Source organism: Melospiza georgiana, chromosome 32, assembly GCF_028018845.1.
Source record: "Melospiza georgiana isolate bMelGeo1 chromosome 32, bMelGeo1.pri, whole genome shotgun sequence".
Taxonomy (NCBI): domain Eukaryota; kingdom Metazoa; phylum Chordata; class Aves; order Passeriformes; family Passerellidae; genus Melospiza; species Melospiza georgiana.
In genome coordinates, this window is record NC_080461.1 from 2263874 (window position 1) to 2276715 (window position 12842).

Sequence of the window (12842 nt, forward strand, 5' to 3'; positions counted from 1 at the left end):
GCCCCTGAGGGCGGTGCTCAGTGTGCGAGCCGGGCAGCTGTGCCCCTGCGCGCTGCTGCAGCCAGAGGCCGCGCGGGCTCTTCTCCAGGCTCCCGTGGGCCCGAGCCGGGTGCCCATGGAGCCCCGGCCCGGCGGGGCTGCGGGGCAGGGGCGGCACCGCGGCTCCCCGGGCAGCAGCCGGCCCCTTCCCCCTCCCTTCAGGAGCCCGGCGCCAGCGGCTGCTGGCCGCGCCTCGGGGCTGTGCGGGCAGGGGAGGCCGGGGCGGGGCGCAGGCAGCGCCCGGCCCAGGGGCTGAGCCCGCGCCAACCCTTCCCTCCTGCCGCTCTCTGCAGCTGGCAGAGGACAGGAGCAGAGCGGCCGAGCACCTGCGCCGGGCCCTGCGCTACCTGGAGAGCCCACAGGAGCCCCTGCGAGAGGCGGCCATCAGGTTCATGGGTGAGTTACAAGCCCGGGCTCCCTCCCCAGCCCGCCGCAGCTCGGCCCCAGCCCCGCCTGTTGCCCCGACAGCGGCAGCCGGGCCCGGCGCCGTGGAGCCCCGCCTGGCCTGGGCATTGCTGCTGCCGCCCTCTGACAGCCGTGCCCTGGGGCGACAGCGCGCTGCATGGGCTGAGCTGAGCGCTGCCGGGCCAGCAGCCCGTGTGGCCACAGCGCCGGCAGCGCTGCTGGCAGGGAGCTGTGCCGCTGGGGCCGTGACAGACTCTGTGTTCACAGGCATGGCCGGGCGGCACCTGAGGGGGCAGCAGCAAGAGCTGCAGCGGATCTGCACTGGTGAGTGAGGGCAGCGGGCTGACAGCGGGGGCTGCTGGGGGGAGCTGCAAGCCCTGCCCCGGCTGCGGAGGGCTCTGCTCCCGTGGGCAGAGCACACGGAGATTTCAGGGCCACGTGGGCCATTCGTGGCCAGCAGCTTCGGGCTGATCCCCTTGCTCCCTTTGCTCCCTCCTGGCCATGGCAATAGCCGGCTTGGGATGGCACTTGCAGGGGGCTCTTCCTCGGCTCCCTGCAGCTCCAGCTTCTGACCGTGCCTCTGTTCCTCTCTCTCGCAGCCCTGGAAGACAAAACGAATGACGTCAGCCTCGCCGTCGGAAGCCTGGCAATTCAAACGCTGTGCCTCCTCAGGTCAGGAGAGCGGGCTCCCATCTCCAGGTTCCAGTGGCTCCAAAATCACCTGCGCAGGGCGTGGAAGACATGGCCCCGTCTGTCACAGCTCGGCTGCCTGCCCTGCCAGAGCTCTGTGGAGAGGTGATCCCAGAAGCTCTTTTTGTTGGGGCCACCTGAATCAGGTTTTATTTTGTTTTTCTTCAAGAATTTTCTTTTCATTGGTTTTTTTTTTTTTCTTTTACCATGTAAATATAGACTATGTTAACATACACAGACTCCCAGCATTTTTCTTTTGCTGCCCAGGGTCCGTAGGGCATAGGGGAGGAGGGGGAAATGGGTGCTTGCGCTCAGCCAGCTGCCCAGGCGTGCAGTGGGCCAGGTGAAATGGCCAGAAGCCCCTTGGCCTTTGGTGGTTCTGCTGAAGCCTTTGTGCTGCCCAGAGAGCGGCTGGGCAGGGGCCGGAGCTGCGGGGATCCCTGCCAGAGCGGTGCCTGGAGATGGTCACAAGCCCTGTGCCAGGCAGGAAGCGCCAGCCGTGTCCTCCTGCCTGTGTGCTGCTGGCTGCCTTGCTGAGGGCTCCCAGGTGCCTCTGGATGGGGCTGCTCTGGAGCTGCTGTGGGGCTGCGGCGCTGCTGCCGGGCGGCTCGGCCGGGCTGGGGCAGCCCCTGAGGGGCTGGGGCGCTGGCAAGCCCCGGGCAATGGGCTGTCAGAGGCCACAAGCAGCCGCCTTGTTCCTGCCAGAGTTGACTTGCAAGACGCATCCTTGGCACTCTGCAACTAACAGCATCAGTGTTGTTGGAAACCCAAATGCAGAGAAATCTCAGACCTTTGGTCTTGTCAGCAAAGCTTAGAATTAAACACAGGATTTGATCTGAGACCTAGGAAAGGGCTCCCAAACTTAGGTGCTAGAAGCGAGAATGCGGATTTCTAGTCTATAGCAGCAACACGGGGAGAAAAGTTGAAGTGGAGGAAAGTTTAGAGTTTTCGAGTTCAAGATCTAGGAAGAAATCAAAGTAGTTCCAATGCTAAACAAGAAGATTAGGATGCACTGCTGTAGGTTTGTGTGTCATAGCATGATTGGCTAAGGAAGCTTACACTGTTAGCATGATGTGGGGACCCAGGAAATTCCTCTGGCTGCCCTGCAGGACTCGAGAGCCTGTCAGAGGGCTCAGAGACCTTGGCACAGAGCCCAAGACCCCCGTGCCTTTGATTTAGCACTTGGAAAAAACAATCACCAACCTTGTATGAAGAATGACCAGCCACAAAAAATGAAGTAGAATGATAGTGAATTTATCCCAGAGTGGAACAATAGATTTTGAGGGTTTTTAGAATGGGGCTTCAGGGGGCAAGATGGAGGAATCTGGGCATGTCCAGCCTTTCTCCTTCTTCTTCTTGGCCTCCATCTTCTGGTTGATGTTGGTACTTTGAGATTGGTCTAGAGTAGAAGCTCACTGTCTAACATAGATGATAGGGATTGGAAAGTAATTGTAAATATTGTACTGGTAGTTTTTAGTATAAAAAGATAACACCACCCCAGGGGAGGCAGAGTTCCTTAGACTGTCTTGCTGAGCAGACCTCGGCAGGACAGGAGAAAGAATTTTATAGATAAGATACAATAAACAACCTTGAGACTGAGAAATTAAGAGCTCTGACTCCTTCTTCAACCACCGGGCTGGGACAAGAGACTTTTTAACTTATCTCAGGGTCACTCTGACCAGCTAGAGACCCCGAGAGCATGAGTCCGTAAGATGAAATCTTGAAGACTGGGTCCAAAACATAAATACCCTTGTTGGCCATGTCTTCTTGGCCAAGAAATCCTTCAAAGCTCTTGTAACTACAAGTCTTGCGGCCCTGTGAGCCATGCGGTGGAGATGTGAGCCCAACTCAACCTTCCTGCCTATGTAGAAGAGAAAAAAAAGCAATGGCATCATCTAAAAAACTCAGAGGTCCACTCTCTAGCTTGTTCCAAACCCCTTCCAATCCCCCAAAGTGTGATTTAGCTACAAATAGATGACAAGGACTCTTAGGGCTGCCTCTTTGACTCCAGAGCGGCTGCTTTAGAATCTTTCACATATCCCTGTGTAGTTAGGTGCCAGAAATGGATCATTTGAAGAAACTTTCCCAGCTGACTTGCATGGAGGCTTGTTTGAAGGGTGTTTGAATGGAAAGCCTCCCAGCAGAGGTCTGGGCTTTGGCCTAGCTGTGTCCCCTGCTGATTGTGAAGTGTGTCATCAGCTGAAGTGCTATCTGGGCTAAAAATATCATCCAGTCAATTGGACTTGCTCTTTTTGGCCTATAAAAGCTGGACCCACTTTTGGGGCAAATTTGGAGACCTCATCTATGGGTGGATGGACCACCTAGGATTTTCCCAGTTGTTGGGAATGGTTCTCCAGGTCCCTGGAGTAAAACGGGGCTGCCCAGCAACTGCGCATCTGCAAGATGACAAACAATTGTCTTGGTTTGAAGAGAGAGGTGTCTGCTAAGGAAGGCAGAAGTCTTCTCTGAAATGTTAAATGTAAATCCCCTGCCTTCAAATGATTCTCATTTAGAAATTCAAATGCTCTCAGGGAAAGATATGGGGATAGGCCTGAGCCCGCAGAGCAGGGCGGCCTTTGCTTATGGTCTGAGCCCTTCCTAAAGATCCTGTCAGGCTGTCTTAGACACCTGGGGCCAGGGATTCCTTCCAAGCTGGGCCACTTTGGCTGGCCCGGGGCCAGCCCCAGGGCAGGAGGCAGTGTGTGCAAGGCCCCTGGCTGGCACGCTGCAGCACGGTCACCGTGCCATGGAACGGAACCCGGTCACCAAGGTCCCTTTGTGACACGTGGGAAATAGAAGCTTGCCCGGGTGCTGGGAACAGGCAACGGGGCACAACGGGACAGAGCAGTGCTGTGAGGAGCCCCCACACAGCGCACTCATTCCCGTCTGACCAGAAGCTTTTCTGCAGCCTTGTTCCTGCAGCTGAGCTCGAGGCCAGAGCACAGGACTCGGTGACCCGTGGCCTTCCGAGGCTTCTATTCTGCAGCTGCCCTCAAGGGCAGAGCGTGGGACTTGGTGCCCCAGAGCTTTCCCAAGGCGTCTCTCCTGCAAGTAGCTCCTGTCACAGACATGGAGCAGAGACCCCCGAGAGTGGCCAAGATGGCCTGGATGGAGGAGGAGGAGGAAGAAGAAGGACCTGGAGCAGCCCCAGCACAGGAGACTGAAGAGGTGGTGCCCTTCCATCCACCGCAGGAGGGTGAGTGGCAGAGCTGGGTTGCAGGGCTGGAGCCTGCAGCCAACTTGGCCCCATGCCATGCCATGCCATGCCATGCCATGCCATGCCATGCCATGCCATGCCATGCCATGCCATGCCATGCCATGCCATGCCATCCCCTGGGGAAATGGCCATGGACAGGTGGGAAGAGGGGCCGGGCAGACACCCCACAGCTCCCTTGCTCCATCCCCCTGGGGCATCCCAGGGCTCTCCCTGCCTGGGGAGCGCAGGGCTGGGCTGTGTTCTCCGGCCTCTCCCGCAGCCCCTCAGCTCTGGCTGCGCTCCCTCTTTGCCAGATGAAGCTGTGGAGCGCACACAAGAGCAGGAATCCAGCCGTGGCCGCTTCCACAGAACAGCGCAGGTACCTGCAGCCACCTCCACCTGGGCTGGGCCTGCTGTCCCTGCTCAGCCCAGCACCGTGTGTGCAGCACGCCATGCAACATCCCCGGCTTCTTGCCCTTCTCCTACAGCTCGTTTGCAACTTCATCCGGAGCATTCGGCAGGAGACCCGCACCATGGGCACTGGGCTCAGAGCTCACTGCGAGCTCCTCAAGCATGAGACCAGTGCCGCCCTGCTGGATTTGCTCCTGGAGAAGGGTGTTGCCAGGCCAGAACAAGTAAGCAGCCTGGGGCCAGGCTTCAATTCCCCCATGCGTCACGTGGCTTCCCCAGCCACGCCTGCTGGTCCCTCAGAGCCTTTGAGGCCATGGCAGTGCACTTCTCTGGGGAGCCTGGGGACATTGCTCTCTCTGGCAGCTTTCCAAGTCTCCCCGTGCCTCCTGCAGGTGCCTGCCTTGGTGAGGTACATTCACCGATGGCTCCTGGCCAACGATTCTGCCGAGCACAGGCTGGACAAGGCCCTGCTGAAACTCACCAAAGCACACCCGGCTGACGCAGTCGTGACGCTCCTGCGTGCGGCCCCGTCCTGTGACAGGTATGGGGCCCACCTGCCCAGAGGGCTCAGGCCTCCCAAGCCCATCACCCTGTACTGCCTGGCCCAGCTGTCTGAGCAACAGAGAGTTCCAGAACCCTCTGGCTGCTGCCTTTCCCAGCCCTGGCATGTCAGCCCCTGAGCCTGCTGCCATGCTGCCTTGCTGCCCCTCAGGGCCTGTCCTCACAGAGCTGGGCTGCTTGGCTGCTGCCAGCAAGGGCCACTGGGCAGAGGCAGAGCCGGCGGTCAGCCCGGGCCCCTAGGGATGCCCAGGCCACGATGCTGTGTCTGAGACCCCCCATGAGACAGAGCTCTAACCCTGCAGAGCTGCCATCTCCATGTGGAAGACCATCATGTGCTCGTCCAGGACTGCCGAGCCAGTGCAGCTGATCCTCCTGGATGTGCTAGGGAGCTGGCCAGAGTACAGCACGTGCACCTCAGATGGGGACAAAACGGCTGTCTTTGCCCTGGCTGTGAGTTTCCGCAACTGGCCTTTGCTGGCCCCAAGGCCACCTCTCCAGCAGCTCTCCATCCTCCTTCCCCCACTGCATCTGCCTGCCTCAGGCGCTGGCCAGAAACCTGGCCCAGGGGCAGCTTCAGGCCCACCAGGCCCCGCGCTCCCCCTGCCTCTCTCCGGGCCTCTCCCTGCCACGCTCGGGCCCTGCCACACGGACACCTCGGCACTGAGCGCTGTCTCGGGGGCCTTTGTCCTTTGCAGGCAACCGTGGTGATGTGGAAGATCCTCCAGGAGTCCTCTGTCCCACGTGTAGTGAGGCCATATTTCCCCCGCCTTTTTGTTCATCTGCTCTTCCAAGTGTTCTCCAGCACAGAAGAGATGCCACAGGAGGTCCAAACCTTCTGGAAGGATTGCCTGGAAGAGCACGGTCTTGCCACCAGCCCCAACAGGTGCTCCATCCCACTCCTCCTGTCCTTGACACGTGGCCTGCAAAGGAGCCAGTGCTGCCAGTGTGACCCGGGCTTTGCTGTGCACACAGGTTTGCAGTGCAGACTCTGAAGTCCCTGCTCTGCCAAAAGCACTACAAGGATGTGGTGGTGTCAGTGGAACGCAAGCGTGGCTGGGACACGCTGCTCTGTGCTGACACCCGCCACTATGCTGTGGGTCTGCTGGCCAGGTGAGACTCTCTTTCTCCCCATTGATCCTGCCATTTGTGCTCTGTGCCCGAGCTGTCCCACACATTCCCCAAGGCCCTGGGACACACTGAGGGACGGCTAACGACACACTGAGGGACGGCCAAGCAGACTGGAAAAGGCTGGGAAGGGAGAGAGCACAGGAGGAGACACCTCCTAAAGGGCCCAGGTCCCCTTGCAGGGTGGTGGTAAAAGACCACCAGGCTCTGTAAGCCTGTCCTTGGAGAGATTTGCTCAGCTTCCTGCTCCCTTTTTTGCCCTCCTAGAGAGATGCGCCATGCTTGTCATCGCTTGTGTTCCAGTATTGCACTCCACCTCCTCTGGCTGCTCAGCACACAGGAGCCACACTGGGATCTGCCTGCCCTGGCATTCCTTGTGGAGGTGAGCCGGGTGTCCAGCGCTGCCTGGCTGAGCAGCCTCCCAGCTCTCTGCCCTCTCGTGGCAGCAGCCGCCTGGGACGGTGCCCGCACCCTGTGCTGCTGCTGCTGCTGCTGCGTCCTGGGCCCAGCCCTGTGCGGCTGCGGGCTCCTGCCGGCCGGCTCCCCCGTCACTGGCCTGTGCCTTTCAGGTCCTCGTGTGCCTGGATTCTAATGAATGTGGCGACAGTGTTGTGAAGGTCTCTTCAAGGTACCTGCAGAGCGAGTGCAGGGAGAGGCGTCGCCTGGCGCTCAGGGCCCTTCTCGAGCTCATTGATGATCCCTCAATGGTGAGAAGGGGGCAGTGGCTGAAGCTGCGCTGGGAACTCAGTCACTTGGCCTGACCTGGGCTTTGGGCACTGGGGCAGCTGCTCCCAGCTCTCCTGCCTCCTGCTTCAGCTGCCCCAGTGCTTCAGGACAGTCCTTTGGCCTCTGGGCCCTGTGGCAGTAGGGTGGGACTTCACAGACTTGTGTTCCGCACAGGCCGAAAGAATGTGGAGCTTGACCAAAAGCCTCATGCACCTACTGGGGGACAATGATGCAGAGATAGCTGGGATGACACTCATCACACTCAGCTTTATACTCCTGCACAAACACATTCTGCTGTCAACCCCCATTGCCATGCAGCTGGCTGAGGCACTCCTGCCACTCTTTGACCACGTAAGGCTCCGTGCCCCCAGCTACAGCCACTGGCTGCTGCCTGGAAACTGTGTGCCCTGTGCATTTCCAGCCCTGTGCCCAGGGCGCCCTGGAGGAGCCAATGCTCAAGTGTTTTTTCTTGTTTTTTTCATCTAGGATAATAGCCAGGTACAGCTGCTCTCCATAAAACTCTTCCGAGACATGATGGAGTATTTGGAAGAGAGAGAAAAACCTTTGGAAAGCCCTGTGCAACAGAGCCTGCTTCCACTCTTCTTCCACTGCAATGATGAGAATCAGCATGTGGCAGAGGTGAGGACTCCTGGGCTGCTGCTGTCCGCCTGGCAGGGGGCTCGGCTGCCTCCTGCCCTGCGCCTGCTGGACCGCAGCCTCCTCCAGGCCATGGCAGGGGGAGGCGGGACCCGTGCCCTGGGCTGCGGGGCCATCTCTGCGTCTCTGCTGCTCTCCAGGCTTCTCGGGAAACGCTGCTTTATGCGGTCAAGTTCATGAAGAGGAGGGATCTCAAAAAGCTGCTGAAGGAGCAGAAACTGTGGAAGTTCAGCAAGTGCCTGGTAAGGACGGCCCGGAATCCCCAACTCAGCCAGGAGAAGGCCCCTGAGGGCGGTGCTCAGTGTGCGAGCCGGGCAGCTGTGCCCCTGCGCGCTGCTGCAGCCAGAGGCCGCGCGGGCTCTTCTCCAGGCTCCCGTGGGCCCGAGCCGGGTGCCCATGGAGCCCCGGCCCGGCGGGGCTGCGGGGCAGGGGCGGCACCGCGGCTCCCCGGGCAGCAGCCGGCCCCTTCCCCCTCCCTTCAGGAGCCCGGCGCCAGCGGCTGCTGGCCGCGCCTCGGGGCTGTGCGGGCAGGGGAGGCCGGGGCGGGGCGCAGGCAGCGCCCGGCCCAGGGGCTGAGCCCGCGCCAACCCTTCCCTCCTGCCGCTCTCTGCAGCTGGCAGAGGACAGGAGCAGAGCGGCCGAGCACCTGCGCCGGGCCCTGCGCTACCTGGAGAGCCCACAGGAGCCCCTGCGAGAGGCGGCCATCAGGTTCATGGGTGAGTTACAAGCCCGGGCTCCCTCCCCAGCCCGCCGCAGCTCGGCCCCAGCCCCGCCTGTTGCCCCGACAGCGGCAGCCGGGCCCGGCGCCGTGGAGCCCCGCCTGGCCTGGGCATTGCTGCTGCCGCCCTCTGACAGCCGTGCCCTGGAGCGACAGCGCGCTGCATGGGCTGAGCTGAGCGCTGCCGGGCCAGCAGCCCGTGTGGCCACAGCGCCGGCAGCGCTGCTGGCAGGGAGCTGTGCCGCTGGGGCCGTGACAGACTCTGTGTTCACAGGCATGGCCGGGCGGCACCTGAGGGGGCAGCAGCAAGAGCTGCAGCGGATCTGCACTGGTGAGTGAGGGCAGCGGGCTGACAGCGGGGGCTGCTGGGGGGAGCTGCAAGCCCTGCCCCGGCTGCGGAGGGCTCTGCTCCCGTGGGCAGAGCACACGGAGATTTCAGGGCCACGTGGGCCATTCGTGGCCAGCAGCTTCGGGCTGATCCCCTTGCTCCCTTTGCTCCCTCCTGGCCATGGCAATAGCCGGCTTGGGATGGCACTTGCAGGGGGCTCTTCCTCGGCTCCCTGCAGCTCCAGCTTCTGACCGTGCCTCTGTTCCTCTCTCTCGCAGCCCTGGAAGACAAAACGAATGACGTCAGCCTCGCCGTCGGAAGCCTGGCAATTCAAACGCTGTGCCTCCTCAGGTCAGGAGAGCGGGCTCCCATCTCCAGGTTCCAGTGGCTCCAAAATCACCTGCGCAGGGCGTGGAAGACATGGCCCCGTCTGTCACAGCTCAGCTGCCTGCCCTGCCAGAGCTCTGTGGAGAGGTGATCCCAGAAGCTCTTTTTGTTGGGGCCACCTGAATCAGGTTTTATTTTGTTTTTCTTCAAGAATTTTCTTTTCATTGGTTTTTTTTTTTTTTCTTTTACCATGTAAATATAGACTATGTTAACATACACAGACTCCCAGCATTTTTCTTTTGCTGCCCAGGGTCCGTAGGGCATAGGGGAGGAGGGGGAAATGGGTGCTTGCGCTCAGCCAGCTGCCCAGGCGTGCAGTGGGCCAGGTGAAATGGCCAGAAGCCCCTTGGCCTTTGGTGGTTCTGCTGAAGCCTTTGTGCTGCCCAGAGAGCGGCTGGGCAGGGGCCGGAGCTGCGGGGATCCCTGCCAGAGCGGTGCCTGGAGATGGTCACAAGCCCTGTGCCAGGCAGGAAGCGCCAGCCGTGTCCTCCTGCCTGTGTGCTGCTGGCTGCCTTGCTGAGGGCTCCCAGGTGCCTCTGGATGGGGCTGCTCTGGAGCTGCTGTGGGGCTGCGGCGCTGCTGCCGGGCGGCTCGGCCAGGCTGGGGCAGCCCCTGAGGGGCTGGGGCGCTGGCAAGCCCCGGGCAATGGGCTGTCAGAGGCCACAAGCAGCCGCCTTGTTCCTGCCAGAGTTGACTTGCAAGACGCATCCTTGGCACTCTGCAACTAACAGCATCAGTGTTGTTGGAAACCCAAATGCAGAGAAATCTCAGACCTTTGGTCTTGTCAGCAAAGCTTAGAATTAAACACAGGATTTGATCTGAGACCTAGGAAAGGGCTCCCAAACTTAGGTGCTAGAAGCGAGAATGCGGATTTCTAGTCTATAGCAGCAACACGGGGAGAAAAGTTGAAGTGGAGGAAAGTTTAGAGTTTTCGAGTTCAAGATCTAGGAAGAAATCAAAGTAGTTCCAATGCTAAACAAGAAGATTAGGATGCACTGCTGTAGGTTTGTGTGTCATAGCATGATTGGCTAAGGAAGCTTACACTGTTAGCATGATGTGGGGACCCAGGAAATTCCTCTGGCTGCCCTGCAGGACTCGAGAGCCTGTCAGAGGGCTCAGAGACCTTGGCACAGAGCCCAAGACCCCCGTGCCTTTGATTTAGCACTTGGAAAAAACAATCACCAACCTTGTATGAAGAATGACCAGCCACAAAAAATGAAGTAGAATGATAGTGAATTTATCCCAGAGTGGAACAATAGATTTTGAGGGTTTTTAGAATGGGGCTTCAGGGGGCAAGATGGAGGAATCTGGGCATGTCCAGCCTTTCTCCTTCTTCTTCTTGGCCTCCATCTTCTGGTTGATGTTGGTACTTTGAGATTGGTCTAGAGTAGAAGCTCACTGTCTAACATAGATGATAGGGATTGGAAAGTAATTGTAAATATTGTACAGGTAGTTTTTAGTATAAAAAGGTAACACCACCCCAGGGGAGGCAGAGTTCCTTAGACTGTCTTGCTGAGCAGACCTCGGCAGGACAGGAGAAAGAATTTTATAGATAAGATACAATAAACAACCTTGAGACTGAGAAATTAAGAGCTCTGACTCCTTCTTCAACCACCGGGCTGGGACAAGAGACTTTTAAACTTATCTCAGGGTCACTCTGACCAGCTAGAGACCCCGAGAGCATGAGTCCGTAAGATGAAATCTTGAAGACTGGGTCCAAAACATAAATACCCTTGTTGGCCATGTCTTCTTGGCCAAGAAATCCTTCAAAGCTCTTGTAACTACAAGTCTTGCGGCCCTGTGAGCCATGCGGTGGAGATGTGAGCCCAACTCAACCTTCCTGCCTATGTAGAAGAGAAAAAAAAGCAATGGCATCATCTAAAAAACTCAGAGGTCCACTCTCTAGCTTGTTCCAAACCCCTTCCAATCCCCCAAAGTGTGATTTAGCTACAAATAGATGGCAAGGACTCTTAGGGCTGCCTCTTTGACTCCAGAGCGGCTGCTTTAGAATCTTTCACATATCCCTGTGTAGTTAGGTGCCAGAAATGGATCATTTGAAGAAACTTTCCCAGCTGACTTGCATGGAGGCTTGTTTGAAGGGTGTTTGAATGGAAAGCCTCCCAGCAGAGGTCTGGGCTTTGGCCTAGCTGTGTCCCCTGCTGATTGTGAAGTGTGTCATCAGCTGAAGTGCTATCTGGGCTAAAAATATCATCCAGTCAATTGGACTTGCTCTTTTTGGCCTATAAAAGCTGGACCCACTTTTGGGGCAAATTTGGAGACCTCATCTATGGGTGGATGGACCACCTAGGATTTTCCCAGTTGTTGGGAATGGTTCTCCAGGTCCCTGGAGTAAAACGGGGCTGCCCAGCAACTGCGCATCTGCAAGATGACAAACAATTGTCTTGGTTTGAAGAGAGAGGTGTCTGCTAAGGAAGGCAGAAGTCTTCTCTGAAATGTTAAATGTAAATCCCCTGCCTTCAAATGATTCTCATTTAGAAATTCAAATGCTCTCAGGGAAAGATATGGGGATAGGCCTGAGCCCGCAGAGCAGGGCGGCCTTTGCTTATGGTCTGAGCCCTTCCTAAAGATCCTGTCAGGCTGTCTTAGACACCTGGGGCCAGGGATTCCTTCCAAGCTGGGCCACTTTGGCTGGCCCGGGGCCAGCCCCAGGGCAGGAGGCAGTGTGTGCAAGGCCCCTGGCTGGCACGCTGCAGCACGGTCACCGTGCCATGGAACGGAACCCGGTCACCAAGGTCCCTTTGTGACACGTGGGAAATAGAAGCTTGCCCGGGTGCTGGGAACAGGCAACGGGGCACAACGGGACAGAGCAGTGCTGTGAGGAGCCCCCACACAGCGCACTCATTCCCGTCTGACCAGAAGCTTTTCTGCAGCCTTGTTCCTGCAGCTGAGCTCGAGGCCAGAGCACAGGACTCGGTGACCCGTGGCCTTCCGAGGCTTCTATTCTGCAGCTGCCCTCAAGGGCAGAGCGTGGGACTTGGTGCCCCAGAGCTTTCCCAAGGCGTCTCTCCTGCAAGTAGCTCCTGTCACAGACATGGAGCAGAGACCCCCGAGAGTGGCCAAGATGGCCTGGATGGAGGAGGAGGAGGAAGAAGAAGGACCTGGAGCAGCCCCAGCACAGGAGACTGAAGAGGTGGTGCCCTTCCATCCACCGCAGGAGGGTGAGTGGCAGAGCTGGGTTGCAGGGCTGGAGCCTGCAGCCAACTTGGCCCCATGCCATGCCATGCCATGCCATGCCATGCCATGCCATGCCATGCCATGCCATGCCATGCCATGCCATGCCATGCCATGCCATGCCATGCCATCCCCTGGGGAAATGGCCATGGACAGGTGGGAAGAGGGGCCGGGCAGACACCCCACAGCTCCCTTGCTCCATCCCCCTGGGGCATCCCAGGGCTCTCCCTGCCTGGGGAGCGCAGGGCTGGGCTGTGTTCTCCGGCCTCTCCCGCAGCCCCTCAGCTCTGGCTGCGCTCCCTCTTTGCCAGATGAAGCTGTGGAGCGCACACAAGAGCAGGAATCCAGCCGTGGCCGCTTCCACAGAACAGCGCAGGTACCTGCAGCCACCTCCACCTGGGCTGGGC